At 40.6% G+C, this 23,138-nt stretch overlaps 1 pseudogene across 1 annotated transcript; it reads right to left on the bottom strand.

The window, feature by feature from the left end:
- Nucleotides 1–1,238: 1,238 nt before the first annotated feature.
- Nucleotides 1,239–12,076, bottom strand: LOC308076411 (zinc-binding protein A33-like; annotated as a pseudogene). Its single transcript has 4 exons — nt 11,824–12,076; nt 9,918–10,042; nt 8,923–9,517; nt 1,239–1,367 (listed from the first exon to the last, which is right to left on the bottom strand). The product of its transcript is annotated as a zinc-binding protein A33-like (transcript).
- Between the last annotated feature and the right edge of the window lie 11,062 nt (nt 12,077–23,138).

Raw genomic sequence — 23,138 nt, 5'->3', positions numbered from 1 at the left:
AGAACACCAACTCCCACTGACTAATGCCCGAGGCCGCCTCTTATGGGCACAACAGCAAAGGCAGCGGCAGCACTGGACTGAGCTGAGGCCACAAGGGAAGACTGCATGTCTCCCTGCTGCGGACCATTCTGTCTCTCACTCTGTGTTCAAAAATGTTGCTTTAGACGAATGCATTGTTGACTTTACTCTGAAAGCGAGGTTGCAGGTTTTACCATGTAAACTTAACCTCTCCATCTGGTTTCCAGGCAACCATGGTCCTCACTGTATACATCATGGTCATGAACAAATAGCTGATACCATGTCCCACATCTTAAATGGGTGCCATGTATACAGGGGACTCTACATATAGGCATGACAGAATAGTGGATCGGCGGGGGGGAATAGTGGGGCGGCACCACCTGTCAGCAGGGAGTGTTAGGCCCGAGGGGTAGTAAGAATGCCCTATGTCCTCCCTGTGGGGGCTCCTCACTCGCAGGTGTGTCAGTAGGATACAACAGCCATGTTGTATGCAATGACTAAATTGGAGAAAAAAAGGGGATAACAAATTATTGGCTACTCTAAATTAAAAAATAAATAAAAATTGTCCCCATGCCCCTTGCAAAAATGTGGGCAATTTTTTTTAGCCCCATATGCAAAGTTGCCGGGTCAATATATGCAAAAAATATCACTTAACCTCTGAAAGAAACTTGTTATGTGGTTTGTCACATTCCTCAAGTTGACACGGTTCACAGACAGTAGTATGTTAGTCCAATCTATCTTCCACAAGAGCAGCGGAGTGTCTTGCAGGCAATCTCTCGGGCAGCCATTCGATCCGGGAACGCATCTGTGTCATTTTAGATTTGAGCTATAACCATTATTTTATAATTGAGCTATTCAAAAATAGCAGATCTACAAGCTCATAGCGCGGCACCGAGTGCCGCGCTATGAGCTTGTAAATCTGCAATTTTTGAAAAATCCTGAACATATGTGTGCAAATCTTTTAATATATATATATATTTTTTAAAGCTAAATGTTTTACTCAAATCTTTGCTTCTGATATTTTTTGGCTTTAGGCTTAGTGATAAAAATGGCACAAATATTGCAAACAAACTGCACTCGTGAAATCTCCATCCCGAAATGTTGTATGTCCTCACAAGTATAGTAGCCTAGTACAAACGTATGTGTGTTGCGCGCGTGTGCGCAGGCATGCGGTGTGTGTGTGCGCGTGCGTACCCGTGTGTGTTTGTGCGTGCATCGCTTCATCTGGTTACATCTGCCTGTGATAAAAATGCGATGTGGCTGCTGACAGGGAGCAGCTGTGCTGGAATGCGGCTGCTGTCCGCTTGACCTTTGGTCCCGCCCGGCTCTGTGACAGGTGATCCGGTGGCCTTGGGACATGTGTTGGGGACAGTGACAGGTGTAGGCGCTGCCACCGGGACATCTGTTGGGGCGGCTCACCCTTTGGTTTGGTTCCAGAAGCAGACCGAACCCATGTCTCTCTCTCTTTCCCTACCCCCCACCCCCTCTCTCTCTCTCTCTCTCTCTCTCTCTCTCTCTCTCTCTCTCTCTCTCTCTCTCTCTTGCGCACATAAGTAGCAGAAGTAAAAACCATTGTCTTTGACATTCTCTCCCTGGTGGTTTTCTGGTTCACAACTCAACTCGGCCACTTTCACCTCTGCAGTTTGTGAAAGACACCAACCCCGCTCCCAGACTCATTACCATCCCCACAGATGGGATTGTTCCTCCCCACCCACCCGGCCAGCCACCCACCCACCCAGCCACAACCATTTCAAAGTGCTCTCGGGTGGAAACCTTGTATGTCCAAAACCGTTTTTATTTTATTATTTTTATTATTATATAAAAAAAATGTAAATGAGTGAAAATAGAACACGTTGCAACGTGGATCGTCTATTTTCACTTCTTGTGTGCGACGCTCTCGTATGATCCAGTAGGGCATTAATTTACAATTTTTTTTAAAATTGGAGATAGGAGGTTTCTGCCCTGCAAGGCGGTTTATTCATTTGTTTGCAGGGGGGCAAAGAGGGAGGGGGGGCAGAGGACAAAAATCATCATGCGATCTCTTTTGAAATTCACACTTTTGATTTAATTTCCATATTTCACCATTTAAATACAAAAGGTTGTTTGAAAGTTGAAAGTCAGACAGAACAATGGGATGCTGTTGGCCGGGGCTCCACTTCTCCATGTGGGGTCGCGGACGTTCCGAGTGTCGAGGTTATAAAGGAATGCCTTTAACAATTCCTGTTACTGAGACACAGTGGTTGCAAAAATGTACAGTTGCATTTCATCAATGATCGTCATTCGTAAGTTCACACACACGCACGCACACGCACACACACACACACACACACACACACACACACACACACACACACACACACACACACACACACACACACAGTCCCTATTGTTGTCTTTTCTTCTTATTTTTTTGTCATTTATGTCACCTGTGTTCTGTTATGTCTTTTCACCTACAAACAAGTAAACTTAAAAACTAAAAGACAAAGTACATTTACTTGAGTACTGTACTTGGCAAGTCACCTGTTATTGTATTTTCTGTTTACTGAAGAACTAGACTAGAAACTAGAAATTTGACTCCATTATTTTTCTAGGAAGGGCGGAAAAGCACTTTATGGATTAGCCACTTAAGCCCTATGTTACCTTAAGTAAAAGTATCAATACTGCAATATAGAAATACTCTGTTACAAGTAAAAATCCGGAATTCAAAATGTACTTGAGTAAAAGTACAAAAGTATTGGCATGAAAATGTACTTAAAGTACCACAAGTAAAAGTACTCATTATGCAGAATGTCCCATTTCAAGTTTTCAAATGTATAAACATCTTCTGAAAATAGCAGATCTACAAGCTCATAATGTGTCGCATTGCGACGCATTGTGAGCTTGTAGATCGGCTAATTTCAAATGGACAAAATGTGTAATAGGGCTGGAGTGGTTACTGTATGTTTTGTAGTAATAATCAAAATCTACAAGGTAACTAGTAACTAAAGATTTCAAATAATTGTAGTGGAGTAAACGTACAATATTTGCCTCTGAGATGTAGTGGAGTACAAGTAAAAGTAATTGGAAATACTAATACAAAAATTGGAAATACTCAAGTAAAGTACAAATGCCTCAACATTTTACTTAAGTACAGTACTTGAGTAAATGTACTTAGTTACTTTCCACCACTGTGTACGAGGACCAGGCGCCAAGGAATCTCTGCTTGGATTTGAAGCCCACTTCCTGTGGCTCTTTAGGATGCAGTTCCAATTATTGGCCGAGCAGATGTCACTATTTCACCTCCTGCAGGCTCCAGAAGAATTTAGTCTCCTACAAGTGAACAAGGTTTTGTCCGGACTTTACACTTGATTTTATTACCTTAGTAAACATGTTCTTAAACACTCAATGTTTTCAATCGCTAGTTTAATTTTTTTTTTTTTTATTATGATATGCGTTTAGTAAATTATGGTCCCATTCATTTTAAAATGAATGATAAAGTAGGATAAGTTTCAAGAGCTTCTACTGGTTCTACCGAATGAAGACCCGCCCTCGCTGTGCTTGCAGCCAATAGCAGTCGTTTCCAGTTTCTTTGCAGGACCGGAAGTTAAAAGATGGCAAATTTGAATTCGCCGAAAAAGTGTCCTCCGTTATTTTACAGTTTATTGAAGTTTTGTGTCAACATTAACACATTATTCTGCGGTAGGCCTACACAATCCGATAAACACGGATAGTACGCACAGAATTTGATTGAAATCAATTTCTATGCATGATATTGAGTAATTTCTACACCATGCTGCGCATGCATAAATACGTTGAATACATGCGTTCAGGGATGCATAAATGAGGAAAACATATATGAGGACGTGAAGGTTGGGGTATAGTTTCAAGCCACTTTCACCTCTGCATCGACATGGAGAGAGAGAGACCTTTTTATTCTAGCTTTGTAATAAATAGCAGATCCTCTTTTCAGACTCAATTTAAATTAGGGAGTAGTTTTTCATCCCGCGGCCAGTCGGATATAATTGCTTTTAAAAGCACTGAATTATTTATGAGTCATTAAATGGATATTGGGCTCCTTCGAAAAAGACATCTTGTGTCCCAACAGGATTTATACCTGTATAAATGTAAAACAGATTAGGATTCCCCACTTTTTCCCTACCAGACAGTGGGGTCAATGTGATTGTTAAATGTCTTTCATATCCTCCCTGTCTGGTGGAAACCTTGTAGGCCTACAGACCAAAACCCTTATTTTTCAGCAGTGGTGGTTTGGTGGAAACCTTGTAGGCCTACAGACCAAAACCCTTATTTTTCAGCAGTGGTGGAAAGTAACCAAGTACATTCACTTAAGTACTGTATTTAAGTACCATATTCAGGTATTTGTACTTTACTTTGAGTATTTCCAATGTCCAATGCTTTTACTTCTACTCCACTACATCTCAGAGGCAAATATTTTACTTTTACTCCGCTCCGCTACAATTATTTGAAAACTTTAGTTACTAGTTACTTTTCAGATACTGTACATTAACCACTTTAGCCCTATTTTATACATAGGCTATTTTCAAACATTTTAGTACTTTTTCTATGCCAATACTTTTGTACTTTTACTCAGGTACATTTTGAATTCTGGACTTTTACTTGTAACAGAGTATTTCTATATTGCAGTATTGGTACTTTTACTTAGGTAAAGAATTTGAGTACTTTTTTCCACCACACAGACAGACAGACAGACAGACAGACAGACAGACAGCATCTGAATTCAGAGTCACAACTTGAAGCAATGGCGCTCTAATCCAATCCGTTTGTGCTGGATATGAGCAGTGAGCTGGTCCCCCTGTCAGAAGATGCTGCCTGTCTTCCTCATCGCGACGCATTGTGAGCTTGTAGATCGGCTATTTCTAAATGGCCGAAATGTATATATGTTCTGTAATAATAATCAAAATCTACAAAGTAACTAGTAACTAAAGTTAAAAAATAATTGTAGTGGAGTAAAAGTACAATATTTGCCTCTGAGATGTCGTGGAGTAGAAGTAAAAGTACTGAAAATTGGAAAATACTCCAGCAAAGTAAAAGTACCTCAACATTTTACTTAAGTACTGTACTTGAGTAAATGTACTTAGTTACTTTACACCACTGACAAATACAGCACCTACAACGGCGCGCGCGTGCGTGCGTGCACACACTGTAGCAGTATTGTAGCTCATAGCGGAGCAGAGACGTTCTAGCTTAGCTTTTCCGACTGAACTGTCGCGCGGTTAACAAACATGTTAATAAAAGTCCTCAATCAATCAAACAAACAAATGTGGGTTTCCCAGTTCAAAAACAACATATTTAATTTGGTGGATGCAGCTTTCCAACGTGAAAAACAAATAATTGCCACTTATTTGAGATCTTTGATGAATGGACACTTGCTGCCAAGGGTATTGTTATCCTCTGAGGATGTTTTGTTGCACAACAACGTGTCAACAACGTGTCGACGTGCTGTCAGCTTGTAGATTGGCTATTTTCACTATTTTAGCAGATCTAAGGTTTTGGACAAACAAGGTTTCCACCCAACAGCGACGATGTATGTATATATTTGTTGTCACAATGTTGTATATGTACATTTATAGATTAAAAGTATATATACTATACTAGTATATATACTATACTAGAAATAATAGATTAGATATATCTAGATCTATCTAATAGATAGACTGATCTGCATTTGAGGTGGATCTCTGAATAAGTGAAAATAATAATGTAAAGTCTAACAATAAATATAAAAGGTACAGTGAATATATACATTTATATATACTGTAGTGTGTACATCTATCACCAGTGAATATATGAATAGATCTAAAATATTATAAGTCATGAATGAAGTACCGTCTTTGAAGGGTTATGCTTAACAGGCATCTGTCAAAGTTTGCCAGTGTAGGCCTACATATTGTAATAATACAATTGTACAAATAGGTTAGGTGATGGTGAGAAACGTGATTTCTTGGTCCATTTAGATGGTTAAAACAATAAGGATTTTTTTTATTTTAATTCATTGCAGGGTTTTTTTCCACGCCGTAGGTGGGGATCGAAACCACGACCAGCCCCGACCTTTGGATCCTCACCAAGCATACCTAAAATTGTCAAAGTCCCAATTTTCATTAATCTATCATGTATACTCATAAAGTACTTGGATGAATCACTGGGGAGAAGCACAAAAAGACGGGCCTGTTGCATTTTTCATCTTTGTTTGTTTTCCTTTTCTTTCTCTCTTTCTTCTCTTTTCTTCTCCTTTGGCACTGGGTGAAAAAGGGTTACAAAAATCGTGGGATAAAATGTTTTAAAATATATATATATATTTCCTCCTCCCCTGAATGTCTCCTCCCCTGAATGTTTGTTTTTTTGTAGATTTAATCAGATTTTAGGTTGACACTTCAAGACGCTTGTTTTCTTTCTCCAACTATGCATTCATTAATCCAACCTTTTCAGGCCAGGGACCCCCAAACTGATGGGGTGATGGAGCAGGGACCCCCTACCTCGTAGGGTAGGGGGTAGGCTACCATATATATCGTATATTTATGTATACAATTGTGTTTTATATAAATAAACATGAAAAAATGGTTGCCTGCTCCTACTCACAGGTTGACCCAGTAGGTGTGCAAAAGGACCTTTCTCAGGGGCATCAATTGGGTATGGCAGGTGCCATACCTTGGTGCCAGAAAAAAAAAGAGAAAAAAATCATGAATTGTAGCCTAATGCAGGTGTAAGACCATTGTGTTTGTATTGTGTTATGTATAATGCATACTTTTCTATGCATTTCGGGGGTTTTGGGGGGTTGACCCCCTAAAAAAAAGGATAGGTGTCCCTTATTTTAATCTCTGGGAGTTGGCAACCCTAATCTTGCCATACCTTAGCTTTTGCTGAACTGACAGCACTGACCTTTCTCTACAAAATATGTATAAACATACCATGTTTATACATAATAGCTTAGTGCATTCAATACTAAGCTATTAAATATATATATGTCATGTTATGTTTAAAGTTAATTAAAAAAACGTTTTTAAAGTTTTTAAAAACAAAAATATTTTTAATCAAACAACAATTTCGCGGACCCCCTGCAGTACCTCCGCGGACCCCCTAGGGGTCGCGGACCCCCTGTTGAAGACCTCTGCATTAATCAATTCTAAATCTGGCCTCCCTATTTTGGGCATGTCATTACAGGCGGAAAAAAAGAAGAAAGAAAAGTTTATCCTTTCAAAAATAGAAAGTAGATCGTAGTCTGACACTCAGCCTGAAGTTTCATTTTGTTTCGCCCCATTATTCAGTCTGAAAGCCCTCTCAGTGCAGACGTTTTCTGAGATGGGGGCGTGGCCAAAGTGGGACTCTTTGGAGATTGGTTCATACTGAATTTTAACATTATCACCAGACCCCTGAATCGCCAGATTTACTTTTAATGGGCGCGGCTAGCAATTTATGCTTTATTTTTTTAACTTCAGGCTTAAATGGTCACTTTTTTTTGCCACTCTCTAGGTTTTTTTCTTTCTGAATAGACGCCTCTGGTCCTGACGAAACACAGCTGACCTGCTTTCGTCTTTCGCCACCAGCGCCACACCTTCACGGAAACGGTGCACAAAGTCACAATAACAGCGACCCTCACCTGCTACCTTAAGCCAACAGTTCATTTAAGTCACAATGAATCAACCATGAAGTCATTTATTATCTTCCAAGAAATTCGTTTTTTTTCTCCCCCTTTTCCCTGGATAACCACGGACCGTCACTGCTTGACAATTCCGAGTCACATTAAAAAAAAAAAAAAAACGTTTTTTCTTCTTTCCATGCATGCATAATACAACTTCATGCTTAATTCCAGCAGGGTCATTAGAGCTGGTAAATTATTCAGGCGGTCTGCCCTTAAGTACTTTAATTCACATTAGCTGATTCAAATGGAATTGAAAAGGTGGAATGGTGGAATGGTGGAAAGTAACTAAGTACATTTACTCAGTTACAGTACTGCAGTACAAAAACATATATATTTCCATTTTTATGTAATATTTTATATTTCTGAGTATACATCTCACACTCCCCTAGAGGCCAATAGCTGTGTGCAGATGTGAGGAAAATACTAATATTTTTACCGTCGCCCCCAGAAGCCTCCTAATCGTCTATTTTCAAATAGCCTATGTATAAAATAGGTCTAAAGTGATTAATGTATGTTTTATAATATCATAATTTATATCTGAAAAGTAACTAGTAACTAAAGTTTTCAAATAATTGTAGTGGAGTAAAAGTACAACATTTGCCTCTGAGATGTAGTGGAGTAGAAGTAAAAGTATTGAAAATTGGAAATACTCAAGTAAAGCACAAATACCTCAAAATTGTACTTGAGTACAGTACTTAAGTAAATGTACTTAGTTACTTTGCACCAGTGTGTGTGTGTGTGTGTGTGTGTGTGTGTGTGTGTGTGTGTGTGTGTGTGTGTGTGTGTGTGTGTGTGTGTGTGTGTGTGTGTGTGTGTGTGTGTGTGTGTGTGTGTGTGTGTGTGTGTGTGTGTGTGTGTGCATGCGCACTGTGTTGAGGAGAAGGGTAATTAGCTAGTGTTTCAGGATATAGCGTCTGGAGACACTGGCATGGTCACTTTTCCTTTGATCACCAAGAATGGTGTTACCTCCAACACCAGGGCCCAAGTGAGACACATGGTAAACATGTCGAGATGCTAATTAAGGGACCAGAGGGATCTCTCTCTCTCTCTCTCTCACACACACACACACACACACACACACACACACACACACACACACACACACACACACACACACTCTCTCTCTCTCTCTCTCTCTCTCTCTCTCTCTCTCTCTCTCTCTCTCTCTCTCTCTCTCTCTCTCTCACACGCTCACGCACGCACAAACCTTACTGCCGTCACTGTAACATCCCAGAGACAGATGTCTCTACTTGACAGATTTTGATATCAATGGTAGATTCTCCAATATTGACATAAGCATAGAGTGTCTCAGTGAAAGTGTGTATGAGTGTAGATTTGAGTCATGTCTTCAGGGTCATAGAAGGAGACCTCTCCCCCACCATAGTCCAGCTGGACTCTGATCCTCTGAGGATTCCTCTGGACTGAGATGGGTTTATCATCATACCCATTGCTGTACTTCCCATCAGTCAGATTTAAACACCAGACCCCATGTTCTGGTGTGACACCCATCTTTCCCTTCCTGTCAAAAGACTCTTTAACCAAACCTATGGCCCAGTCAAGGTGGTTTCCCACCTCCACCTCCCAGCTGTGTTTTCCTGAACAGAAACCCTCTGAACCCAGAACACTGGCATACCTTGTGAACCTCTCTGGGTTGTCAGGAAGCTGCTGCTTTGTGTCCGTACGTCTCACACTGGCCAGGTCTTCAGACAGACAGAGCCAGGGGTTTGCTGTGTTTGGGTCCAGAATGACAGGAGTGAACTTGACCTTGTCCTTCACCTTCTCCCAGACTCTGTAGGTCAGGTTTCCCAGGTGTTTGGACACGTCTATCATCACTCCTGACATCAGCTGTGGTTCTGACAATGGACTCTTTGACTGGTCTTCTCTTCGTCTCTCAGGAACTGGTGGAGCTTTTCAATCTCTGCTCTGATCTGCTTCTCTGTGGTCACCACCTGCTTCTTCAGGGCCGGACTGGGACCAAAATTCAGCCCTGGCATTTTGGTCCGGACCGGCCCAATCCGGTGGGGGGGTTTGTCAACGGGGGGGGGGGGGGGGGGGAGCGTTTCACTGTTTCAGCAGCCCAGCCCTGCTGGAAAGCATCCCAGCCCAAACATTAACGTAACTAATAATTTGGCCGCGCGACCCGGAAATGACCGTAATAATCCTAAAACGGGAGCAAAAATATTTAAAAAAAAGTGGGCCAGCGGCCCACCGGGCATTTGCCCGGTACGCCAAATGGCCAGTCCGCCGCTGGCTTCTTGTTGTGTTCAATCACTTTGTTGTATGTCTGTTGAAAGTCTTTGTATTTGTTCATGGTGTCCTGTAGAGACTTGAGGTCAGACTCCAGTTGGTTCTTCAGGTTGACTGCTTGTTCTGTAGGAAGGAAGATAAAATCATAGAAACATAAAGAACGGCCTACATATGAACTAGAAAAAGTGCTCCTCGGAGCACAGGTCTCCGCCAGGTCAGGTAGGTTATTTTGGCCTCCTGGTGGCGCTATAATAGGCCAATGTGAAAAGGGTGCCATTTATTCCTAGCCCGTGCACGGCAATCGGACATGATTTGAGGCATTTTGTTCTAAAAATGTGTTTTGCAAAATTTGACCTGCTGGTGGCACTATAACAGGCCAATGTTAAAAGGGTGGCATTTGTTCCTCAACGTAGTACAAATGTGCATTCAAAGTTTCACCGCAATCGGACGCTGCGTTCATGATTTGCGGCATTTTGTTCAAAACGGGCCACTCCTGCAAACATTACATGTCAATGTTAGCCAATCAGGATGGAATATGAAAAATCAAACAGATCCGTCTTGATCACATGACTATAGAGATCATGTGTACCGATTTGAGTGAAATTTGGATCAAATCTGAAGGCTTAATATAAAAAATTTGTTTTACATAAGTCTGTCTTCTGGTGGCGCTATAAAAGGCAAATGTGAAAAATGCTGGGCAAAGGCTTTTCCTTGGCCTCTAGAGAGTGTGCATACAAAGTTTTACACTGATCGGTGCAGTTATAGGTAAAAACACGAATCGGCCTGTTACAGCGCCACCATGAGGCTGATTTGAACATTTTCAAATGGCATTTCTTCCTCTGGCTAATGGGAATGTGTGTGCAAAATTTCTGTGTTCATGATTTGAGGCATTTTGTTTGAAACGGAGTACTCCTGCAAACTTTGAAAAGCAATTTTTGCCAATCAGGATATGAAAAATCTGAAATGAGCCGTTTCTTTTAATTACTATAGAGATACTGTGTACCGATTTGCGGGATTTTTGGCCAAAATCTGTAGGAGTACTGTCCAAAAAGGTGTTTTGCACAAATCGGCCTCCTGGTGGCGCTATAAAAGGCCCATGTGAAGAATTTGGAGCAGAGGTTCTGCTCTGGCATCCAGGGAGTGTGTGTGCACAGTTTCGCTGCGATCAAGCCAACGGTGCCAGAGATTAGCTGTACACAAAATGACAGAATGACACACAGACGGACACGCACACGCGGACGGACGGACAGGGGGTAAAACATACTCTCTCGCCATGCCTTTCGGCCTGGCGGAGACAATAATACCTGGAAGCTATTTAAACATTTGCAACAAATACATTTCAAAACAGAAAAAAAATTAGAAGAATAACATGAAACTATAGCAGATCTACAGTACAAGCCCACAACACAACATTGCTGGAAACTCAAACTTTACTTTTTTTATGATTGATACTTTGCTATTTTTCTTTTGGTCAGTCTCATGATGTGTTATAATATAAGCATTATAATCACTGTTATAATGTTACAGTATATGTGTTTATAAGTCACTATACTATTGGTTTAAAAAAAAATTCAAATAATTCAAAATGTTCCAATGCTTTCAAGATTTTTTATAGCAGATGTACAAACTCACAGCAAGGCACTAAGTGACGCGCTGTGAGCTTGTCCATCTGCTATTTTTGAATAGCCGATGTATATTAAAATCTGGATATAGTGGTTAAAAATGTTTGTGATGATGTATTAATACATTTAGCTGAGGACCCTGGCGGTCCCCGGACCCCACTTTGAGAACCACTGTCCTATAGTGTCTATGATATCAAATCTATGTCTCTATTCTTATAATTATAATCAAACAAATCAAACATCACTGCCTACACAAAGTCCTCTATTGAGATGAAAACGTACCCAGATCATTGGTAACATTGTTGCAGTCGATCTCTTTCATAATCTTCAGTGTTACTTCCATGGCTCCGTCCTCAGTGAAAGTTCCAACTAACTGATCGGTAATCTGTGTTCTACTCTTATCCTCCATGTCACATTTATGAATGCGTGGTTCTTCTCTGAGATCAAGCAAAACGCTGCAGAATTCTTCCAGCTCAGACCTGCCCAGATCCTTAAGAGCGTCTAAGACGAGCTTTTTAGGAGTTTTAGCAGCCATGTCCTAAGACAACTTTTGGTGAAGTTAGCCGCTAAAATAGAGAAGAAATGCAGAACAGACTGTGTTCTCTATCGATACGGAAATGCATCAAATGTGTAGGCGGTGTCATTCTTTATGCCTTTTAACCGGTGGTGGAAAAAAAAGTACTACACCACTGATCAAAACCACAGAGGCAAACAGGAAGCCACTGTAGGCACACACCTTGTTTCCGTCGGAAACCGTGTACGTTGCTTTTCAGGAAATGTAGGAAAAAAAATCACACCCAGTGTGAACTGAAGTGAGTGGTGCCTTTGAGTTCATTTCATTAAGCTATTATTAGACTAAGACTGCTTTAAAATAACTTTATGTTGGCAAAAACATCTGTGGTTTTACTTGAATTAGTTACCTTTTACAGACTTTGATGACTTTTAAGTATTTTTACTCATTTTAAGTATCTTTACTCAATGTATGTACTTTTACATATTTGTACTCACTTAAGTTACTTTTAAGTACTTAAAGCACTCAAATTGTAGATCGGTCATTCGTGTGTGTGTGTGTGTGTGTGTGTGTGTGTGTGTGTGTGTGTGTGTGTGTGTGTGTGTGTGTGTGTGTGTGTGTGTGTGTTTGCACATCCTTAAGTGGCTGGTTGCATCTTTGTGTTGCAATCAGCTGCAGGTATTGTTGCTGTGCTCATACATAGGGACATGCATACAAACAAACACAAAAAAAACTCTGTTCCATTGCGCTTTACCCAATCAAATGTACTGGGAGGGATTTACATCTGTGCGTTCGCTTCCCACTGGAAACAAACCCAAACTCATTTAACAATAGCGTCCTCGGACCCGACAAAACCACGGAAAGTTTGTAACATTTTAACTTGTTCTTCCATCATAGAAACAAGTGGGCTTATAACCAAAACGATCCATGTTCTTTTGGAGAAATGGTGTTAGTGTTCCGTGGAGAAATACTGTTGGTGGGAATGAAAACATAGACTGTGCACCACCGGAAGTGGAGGGCTGAGGGCAGAGACCAAACGTCGGTTTCCAGTCATCGTCTGTCTATTTATTTAATCACTCCCCCCAGAGTCAAATGCAAAAGTGAAAAACGCTGGGGGTGCTGTTTTTCCTTTTTATTTGACAATGGGTTCCCAGGTTTCTATACTTGTGAACATTTTAGGACAGCGATTTTATGAATGTAATTTTTTTAATACATTTTGCCTTTTTTAAACATAAGTACTAAGCCGGAAATAGCAAATCTACAAGCTAAACAGCGTGTCACACTGATCTGCTATTTTTCGGTGCATGACACATGGCACACAACTAAGTTTACATCAGTGGTGGAAAAAGTACTCAAATGTTTTACTTAAGTAAAAGTACCAATACTGCAATATAGAAATACTTTGTTACAAGTAAAAGTCCAGAATTGAAAATGTACTTGAGTAAAAGTACAAAAGTATTGGCATCAACATATACTTAAAGTACCAAAAGTAAAAGTACTATTATATTTGCGAATACCAGATCTACAAGCTCACAATACGTTGTGAGCTTGTAGATCGGCTATTTTCAAATAGGGCTAAAGTGGTTAATGTATGTTTTATAATGTAATAATGTATCTGCAAAGTAACTAGTAACCAAAGTTTTCAAATAATTGTAGTGGAGTAAAAAGCACAATATTTCTGTCTGATATGTAGTGGAGTAGAAGTAAAAGTATTGACAATTGGAAATACTCCAGTAAAGTAAAAGTAACAAAAATTTACTTACTTACTTACTTGAGTAAATGTACTTAGTTACTTTTCACCACTGATTAAAACACACTCAAATCAGATTCTTGTTCTAATCTTCCAAGGACTTGCCGTGATATGTGCACTCCAGCGTTTTTGTATAGTGTTTGTAGTGAGATTTCACGTGTTCCGGCACTTGTGTGTGTGTGCGTGTGTGTGTGTGTGTGTGTGTGTGTGTGTCATCCGTAAAGATTTTTAATTGGGCTGTCATTTCCATAGCTATTTACATAGGAATGAGATGAATTATGCAGTGGCTGCCTCTCTCCGTCAGATGATAAAGTTAATTAAGGTTAAATATAACATGAAGCGAGCGCATGTTAAGACCAATACCTCGACACTTGGGCTTCTGCTCTGCTACCCATGTGAGATTCAATGATTTCACCTCATCCAGAGCAGTGGTCCTCGACCATTTTCATGTCAAAGACCCCCAAAAGGATACGCATTTGGCCGCGGACCCCCATCATCTCAAAAATTATTTTGTGCCAGGGACCCCCCAGAAGCAAAAATTGGACAATATATATAATATATAGATTTCCAAAATTAGCAGATCCAAAAATAAATCCAAAAATAGCAGATCTACAAGCTCATAGCACAAAGTCACGCACTATGAGTTTGTTTATCTGCTATTTTTTAACAGCTAAAATATAACATGGTTAAAATGATTGCAACGCTATATTAACACATTTAGCTGCGGGGACCCCCCCCCCCCCCATTTAACATGGGAAATATTAAATTACCGTTAAAAATAGCAGATCTACAAGCTCAAAGTATAAAATAGCCAAAGTATAAAATAGTTGTTGTAGCTAAAATCTAAAATGACACAGATGCGTTCCCGAATTGAACGGGTTAGCTGCTAATCGGATAGCAGAGGCTGTGCGTTAATCTGTGTGAACCACTTTGTTAAACATCCACAATCTAACATCCATAACTCTGCGCGCATTATTGCCCTTCAATTAAGCTGCCCGCATCGTCTGACGTCTAAATGTAATTATTTTCAGACACGACTCTTGCATTACGAAAGTGAATTATAGGAGCTCATCTTCAATCTGCTGATGCGTTGATATTAATGACTGCATCGGATTATCAGTCAACGTAGAATAGAGTTAATTAATAGCAACTGATTATTTCAAGGCTACTATTTACTGTCATTTACACACAAGACTAATTTGATGATCATGTGACTGAATCATGTTCTAGGATCAGTTCAACTAATAGAATCAACCATATTGTGTCTGTCGGGTGGAAAAATTTCCAAAACTGTTACTTTTCATTGAAATTCAAAAACAGCAAAAAGTTGCAGAAATGCTTGAAACGCAGAGCTTTGCGTCGCGTTTCGAGCTTGTGGATCTGCTACTTTTGATGCTATTGTGTGACGCTTTAGTGTGTAAGTAGGGCGTTAACACATTCACTGCCAGGGGTTTTCACTCCCAGAGGCTGCAGCCTCTGCCGGCATTTTTAACGATGTTCTTACCTTTTCAAATTCAAATGTTTTCTTTCTTCAGAAATTCTAATTTCTTTTCAAATTCAAAATTGACTTGAGTAAAAGTAAAAAAGTATTGGCATCAAAATGTACTTAAAGTACCAAAAGTAAAAGTACTAGAATGTTTGTAGATCTGCTACTTTTGCTATTTTTTAATTTGAATCCTGAAAAGTAACAGTTTTGGCACACATATGAGTTTTCCACCCGCGTGTTGATAAAGTACTTGGAAGTTGAATTGGTTTTAATTCCAGGGGTGTGAACAGATAATAGAGAATTGAATCACGTGGCCTCATTAAAGGAGACCGAAACAAAATCGGCGCTAACAGCTCATTTTTCACTGATCCCACAGTTAATTGCTTTCAGTTAATTGGTCTTAATTGGCTCTAAGGGGTGCGTTTTTACGCCGTGACTTAAATTAAAGGAACACTCTTGTCTAATCAAATCACGCATTCACCACGATTCATCTTCCTGTTGCCTCTTTCCCCCCTCGAGCGCACCTGAGACTCCCATATAAGGATTTGGACACTTCTGCTCCTTTCGCCTGTGTTCCAAAGTGGGATATTGAGAAGCCTCGGGTTCGAGGGGTCTCATGATCCAAGTCATTTCAGTTTCGGTGACTTGACTGCAAGATTATGACAGTTTTGCCATTCGTCATTAGTTTTAATTTTTATTTAGTTTTGACTTCAAGTTTTCATTGTCAGTCAGTTTTAATCTGTTTTTATGAGATACTGACAGTGTTGGGGCTATAACTCGTTACAGGTCGAATAAATAAACATGCATTTCATATGAACCAATAGGCCTATAGTGCCCACTGCCCAAGTGAAGAACAACTCTGAGCATACAATGTAATTACTTTATTTATTGATATTTATAAAACGTCATTCTATTTGAGTAGTCTTGTATAAGTAATGTATTGCGAAGAACCACTGCTTTAACCACTCGGATCCTAGCATCCCTATTCTTCGGGGGGCATTCACATAAAAAAGCCGATATGCAAGCTCACAGCGCATTGCAACACAATGTGCTGTGAGTAGCAAGCAGCAAGTCAACTAAGTATTAGTTTATTAAACTGTACAAATCAAGGCAACCTTCTATCCTTTCTGTGCACACATTAACATGATGTTTGCATTCCATGTAATACTTGGATGTTTGTGAGTTCTTTATTTTGTATTACCTGTGCCATTTGGATTTTGATTGATCTGCTATGGAGTCCTGGGAGCGGTAAAGGATCAGACATCCCCACACATCATACCGAAACAATACAAGCTTTGTTTTAACCCATTAACACCAATTCTACAAAAACGTCACCTAAATCCTAACAGTTTTCTGAAAAAAACGTATGTTGCTACAGTGGTTCTCAAAAACAAAAAAATCATGTCAAGGACCCCCAGAATTACATCATGTATTTGGCCGCCCACCCCATCTCATAACATTTTGCTCTAGGGACCCCCAGAAGCAAAGATTAGAACATGTTAAAAAAAATGTGCTTGAAAAAAAAGACATTTATTATTCAAAGAGTGGCACAAAAATCGTGACACACACACTCATGTATAGCTAAGATCTAAAATGAAACGCATGCTTTCACCCGATTGAATGGGTTAATTTGGGCTCCTGGAGAAAGAAACACCATCTTGCTATTGCACGAGGCCTGAGTATGTGAGCTTATTTCTCAAGGGCCCTTTGGCACACATGATGCTAATGTTTACGGTGCGGTGCTGAGTGCTATAGCAAGCATCTTTATTATAGGACGTATAGCTCACCAGCGGAGAGGAATTAAAACATAATGGAACTTTGATGAGTCGCCGGTCTATTTTATTCACGCGTAATGGATCGCGCTACGGTGTTTCTCAGGAGCGTGCGCCGCTAATTCAATCATACGTTAATGAATAAAGTTTTGTGGTTGAGCAGGCTCCGCACTGTTGGGAAGAGAGAGAGACGCGAGTCTAATTGATTTCCTCGCCGTGTTTACAGGAGTGGCGTGGAGTTTAAATATTTCATCCGTCGCAGGGACGCAGAAACAATTAACGGTCGCTCGGCTCGGCGTCTCCGAGCGATGTTTTGGATCCGAGGAAAAAAGAACTGATTTGACTCCCAAGGTGAAATCTAATTTATGACACAACATAATCAAAGACCTGACTGTCTGAAAGGCCCATTGAAGTGCTGGGAAAAATATGTTTAACAAACAGATGCTCTGTGTGTGTGTGTGTGTGTGTGTGTGTGTGTGTGTGTGTGTGTGTGTGTGTGTGTGTGTGTGTGTGTGTGTGTGTGTGTGTGTGTGTGTGTGTGTGTGTGTGTGTGTGTGTGTGTGCGAGAGTGCACGCTCCTGTGAGTGTGTGTGTGTGCGTAAGTGTGTTTGTGTGTGTGCTTTTATTACCAGTGGTAATAAAACCAGTGTCAGTGGTGTAAAGTAACTAAGTACATGTACTCAAGTACTGTACTTAAGTACATTTTTTAGGTACTTTTACTTTACTGGAGTATTTCCAATTGTCTATACTTTTACTTATACTAACTCCACTACATCTCAGAGGCAAATATTGTACTTTTACTCCACTACAAATATTTGAAATCTTTAGTTACTAGTTAGCCTACTTTGCAGATATAAATGATTACATTATAAAACACACATTAACCACTTTAGCCCTATTTTATACCTAGGCTATTTGAAAATAGCCGATCTACAAGCTCACAGCGCGACGTGTTGTGAGCTTGTAGATCTGCTTTTTTCAAACGTTCTAGTACTTTTACTTTTACTCAAGTACATTTTTAAATCCGGACTTGCACTAAACAAAGTACTTCTACATTGCGGTATTGATACTTTTACCTAAGTAAAACGTCCGAGTACTTTTCACACCACTCTGTGTGTGTGTGTGTGTGTGTGTGTGCGCGTGTGCGTGCGCGTGTGTTGTGGTCCACTTTAAATGATACTGCCGCTGTTTAACTGCTTTGCCGCCACGATGAAAGGCAAGCTCAGGGGGAGATTACCCAGGGCGCAGTTGTCATTTATCCATCCCTTTTTTTATTCTGCCGGCGTGTTCCGCGCTTCGCCCTCGGCCTCTGCTGATCCCCACTGGATGAAGCAGTCCATTACCGCCTGACACCGGCCCCTAACGAGCTAGACAGAGCCCCTGCTGTCGATCACTCATTCCATCGGAAAAAAAAACTCATTCTCCCAGGGAGCACTGGGGTCAGGATGAGTTTGTCTCCATCCCCTCCCTTCCTAAAGCCCCTGAGTTTTATTTTTTATTTTTTTTTTCTCTCTCTCACCATTTGTAACGGCCGACTGACGCGTCTGAGCAGCAGTGGTGTAAAGTAACTAAGTACATTAACTCAAGTACTGTACTTAAGTACAATTTTGACGTATTTTTACTTTAAGTATTTCCAGTTTTCAGTACTTTTACTTCTACTCTCCTACTCAGTACTCAGTTACTCAGTTATATTACACCAGTGGTGTCGTGCATTTGGCTGCTTGCTTCCCTCATTAGCATTCAGGGGGAGGGCTCAAGGAGGAATACATTATCCAACTGTGATAGACTCTAAAGCCTCTATTCATACATTATGAATTATTCAGGGCTCTGTGAACTAAACTCACAAAGTCAATGATAAACGCCATCCACTCGCCATGGCGCTCATCATCTACACTTCATTAGGCCGCCATGTGTGTTCAGGGCAGACTAAAATAACATCACAGAGAGAGTGTGAGTGCCAAGCAGAGAGAGAGAGAGAGAGAGAGAGAGAGAGAGAGAGAGAGAGAGAGAGAGAGAGAGAGAGAGAGAGAGAGAGAGAGAGAGAGAGAGAGAGAGAGAGAGAGAGAGAGAGAGAGAGAGAGAGAGAGAGAGAGGGGGAGGATTTTGACGAACATTTGACTCTGAGATGTAGTGGAGTAAAAGTATTGGAAAAAGTACAAATACCAGAGGTTTCTTAAATATATAGTAGCATAGCGTCACCTTCCTAAACTAATGGCCTAAGTCATTCTTTTAAGTTTTTCTGTAAAAAGAAAAACCTGATCCAAAACGATATGATATTTCTTAATCATTTCACCCAAAACGTTTATAACAAATTATGACTATTGACATAAAAATAACAATGTCTTTCAGTTATGTAACATAAGAGATTTAAATAGGTTTAAATAGGATTAAACCTGACTTAAGCCAAATGATTTACTGATTTACTCCAGACTTAGACATTTGTTTTGGCCTATTTTAATAATTGTCTATTTTGGCCCAAGTCACACTATAGGCCCTATAGTGTGACTTGGGCCAAAATAGGCAATAGGGAGATGTATAGACGAATCCACAGGCGCGCTGCCTGTAGCTGCCTGTAGGCGGCCATTGCTGCGGTGTCGCGTCCGCGGAGCGTTGACACCGCAGCAATGGCTGCGCGCAGGGCAGCTCTCCGTGGATTTGTGTATAGTGGTGGGAAAAGTACTGAAATGTTTTACTGAAGTAAAAGTATCAATACTGCAATGTAGGAGTACTCTGTTACAAGTATAAGTCAGGAATTCAAAATTTACTTGAGTAAAAGTATAAAAGTATTGGTATCAAAATGTACTCAAAGTACCAAAAGTAAAAGTACTAAAATGTTTGAAAATAGCAGATCTACCAGCTCACAACGTGCTGTGATGCGACGCGTTGTGAGCTTGTAGAACGGCTAGGTATAAAATAGGGCTGAAGGGGTTAATGTTTTACAATTTAATCATTTATATCTGCAAAGTAACTAGTAACTAAAGCTTTCAAATCATTGTAGTGGAGTAAAAGGACAATATTTGCCTCTGAAATGTAGTGGAGTAAAAGTAAAAATTACTCCAGTAAAGTAAAAGTACCTTACTTGAGTACTTTGTTACTTTCCACCACTTTACATATATATATATATATATATATATATATATATATATATATATATATATATATATATATATATATATATATATATGCCGCTGTGCGTTGTCTCGCATGCGCAGTAGTGTCAACTCTGTGCGCAACCCCGTGTGCAAGCTAATGCGCAAGCTCGTGAGTCGAGCCCATTGGTCGAAACCGTTTTCGCTCGTTCATGTGTTTGGCCCCAGCTGTAGTAAGCTGCAGTACCAGAATCGGCCACCATGTCCATTGCGCTTCACTTCTCAAGTTCTCCCTCTCGGTTCCGGGGGCTTGGCTGTGGTAGCTGGCCTTGGCTCTGAAGTCTGCATTTGGTGCTGTGGTAGCTGGCTTTGGTGCTGAAGTGGCATTTGGTGCTGTAGTAGCTGGCCTTGGTGCTGAAGTCTGCATTTGGTGCTGTTGTAGCTGGCCTTGGTGCTGAAGTCTGCATTTGGTGCTGTGGTAGCTGGCCTTGGTGCTGAAGTCTGCATTTGGTGCTGTGGTAGCTGGCCTTGGTGCTGAAGTCTGTACTTGGTGCTGTGGTAGCTGGCCTTGGTGCTGAAGTGTACTTGGTGCTGTGGTAGCTGGCCTTGGTGCTGAAGTTTGTACTTGGTGCTGTGGTAGCTGGCCTTGGTGCTGAAGTCTGTACTTGGTGCTGTGGTAGCTGGCCTTGGTGTGGAAGTCTGTACTGGGTGCTGTGGTAGCTGCTGTACTTGGTAATGAGCAGATATGCCACCAGACCAGTTCAGTCTTAATCGCTCAACACAGGATGGATAGAGGGAGGAAATTAAATGACTTGTTTGAAAAAAGCAAATTATTTTTAAATATAATTTTGAATACATTTTTTTGTGTGCCTGCCTGCCTGCGTGCGTGCGTCCACGTGACATGCTCATGTGGAACATTTCAGTTATCTTCTATCGAACCTATAAAGGCGAGAGGATGCTAATTAGTTAAGTCATGTTAATTGGAACTCCTTTAGTCCCAGAGAGTCAGAGGCTGAATTCACTGCAAATGTGTAGTTGTAGTAAGGACAAGTGATGCATTTCTTTGTGTCACATTATATGATCAATATAATGTGACATATGCACTGTATAGATATGAGGAAAATAGCACCCATTTGTCAGCTTAAATTATATAGGTTCAGTTCCAATTGTGTCATCAGTTACAATTTCACTTGCTTATCCTGTATCCTGTAATAGTTCTCACTATTAATTGGATACAAGTGGTATCCCAACCTGAAAATGGATTTTCTGTTTCCTAAAAAGCTGGAGTGACAGGGAGACCCTTGTTACTGAACAAACACTCTATAGCAGTGATTACTATCAGAATATAGAGCTATTTAACACTTATGTTAACTCAAACATATCACTTACCCTACCTTTAAGCACATAACGTGCAGGATCAAATACCCTCTCAATACCGTTTGCAGCCTATAAATAGTTATTTTACTCACACCTTTTATTCACACCTATATTTCCCTGGATATGGCCAATGATATGGGCTCGCCATCTGTTGCTGTTCATTTCTGTTTTCAGTCGAGTCCAAAAAGTAGCAATATGGAGAAATTGGCATAAAATCCCCCCCTCAATCCTAAATTCACTCTCTCTCCTGGGTTCAGCAAGTTTACTCCAAGAGTTAAAGCTGTTCTCTCTTCTGTGAAGGAGAGAGACTGAGCAATTTACTCCCCAGGCAGTGGCACTGATGTGAATATGTCCGAAACACTCGCTCTCTCTACAAAAGTACTGGTATCAAAACGTACGTGAGAGTGAAAGTACCAAAAGTAAAAGTACTAAAATGTTTGAAACTAGCAGATCTACAAGGTCACAACTTGTCGCGATGTGACGCACTGTGACGCGCTGTGAGCTTGCAGATTGGCTATTTTCAAATAGCCTAGGTTTAGAATAGGGCTAAAGTTGTTAATGTATGTTTTATAATGTATTAATGTATATCTGCAAAGTAACTAGTAACTAAAGTTTTCAAATAATTGTAGTGTAGAGTAAAAGTACAATATTTTACTCTGAGATGTAGTGGAGTAGAAGTAAAAGCACTGAAAATGGTAAATACTCCAGTAAAGTAAAAATACCTCAAAACTGTACTTAAGTACAGTACTTGAGTTACTTTACACCACTGACCTGTATTTGGCTTTATTGTATTTGTGCTCTCTCTCTTTCTCTCTCTCTGTCTTGATGTGGTTAAAGAGCATTTCACTGATTCACTTTCCGTTTTTAGATGGCCACTCAAAGCCTGGAAATGGAACATGATGATTGCCTCTTCAGTTCAATGCTCTCCTATGGCATCAAGTCCCGCTTGATGCACTGTCCCGCCTGTTCTGAAGAAAGGGGGGGAGAAAAACATGTGGGAGTTACAGCACACACGGTATCTGAACCTTCAGTGACTCGGGAGGAAGAGCGGCCGTCTTGGTATTGGAAAAGTTCCCAGCGTGATCCTCCGGACTGTGGGAAAGTGTCCTTGAGCGAGACACTGAAGCCCTAACTGCTACCGATGAGCAGGTTAGAGTCCTGCATGCTTTGCTCAGAGAGAGAGAGAGAGAGAGAGAGAGAGAGAGAGAGAGAGAGAGAGAGAGAGAGAGAGAGAGAGAGAGAGAGAGAGAGAGAGAGAGAGAGAGAGAGATCTAATAAGACACTTAACACTTAATGCCTTGGAAAAGATTAAACTCTAAAAGGTTGATAGCACATTTTGTGTGTGTGTATGTGCGTGCGTGTGTCTTGGCTCACTAATAAATGCAGCTTGATAGCATTTTATTTCTCCATCTCCACACCAGAATGGCTTTTACAACAAGGCCAAGGTCAACACGTTGGACACTAATAAATGGAACTATTTCTGTCCTTCTCTGCTTCTTGTTGTCCCCGTCCCCCCCGTCCCCCCACACTCACCACTCTCCCTTAAAGTTCATTGTGGTGCGCGTGACTGAATGAATGCCTCGTGGACACGCTTGATTAAACCCATTCATTT

The sequence above is a fragment of the Gymnoscopelus braueri genome, assembly GCF_963280865.1.
Source record: "Gymnoscopelus braueri genome assembly, chromosome: 20".
In the NCBI taxonomy this organism is placed as follows: Eukaryota; Metazoa; Chordata; class Actinopteri; order Myctophiformes; family Myctophidae; genus Gymnoscopelus; species Gymnoscopelus braueri.
Note: the sequence above shows the minus strand (reverse complement) of the source record. Positions and strands in the feature narration are given on the sequence as shown.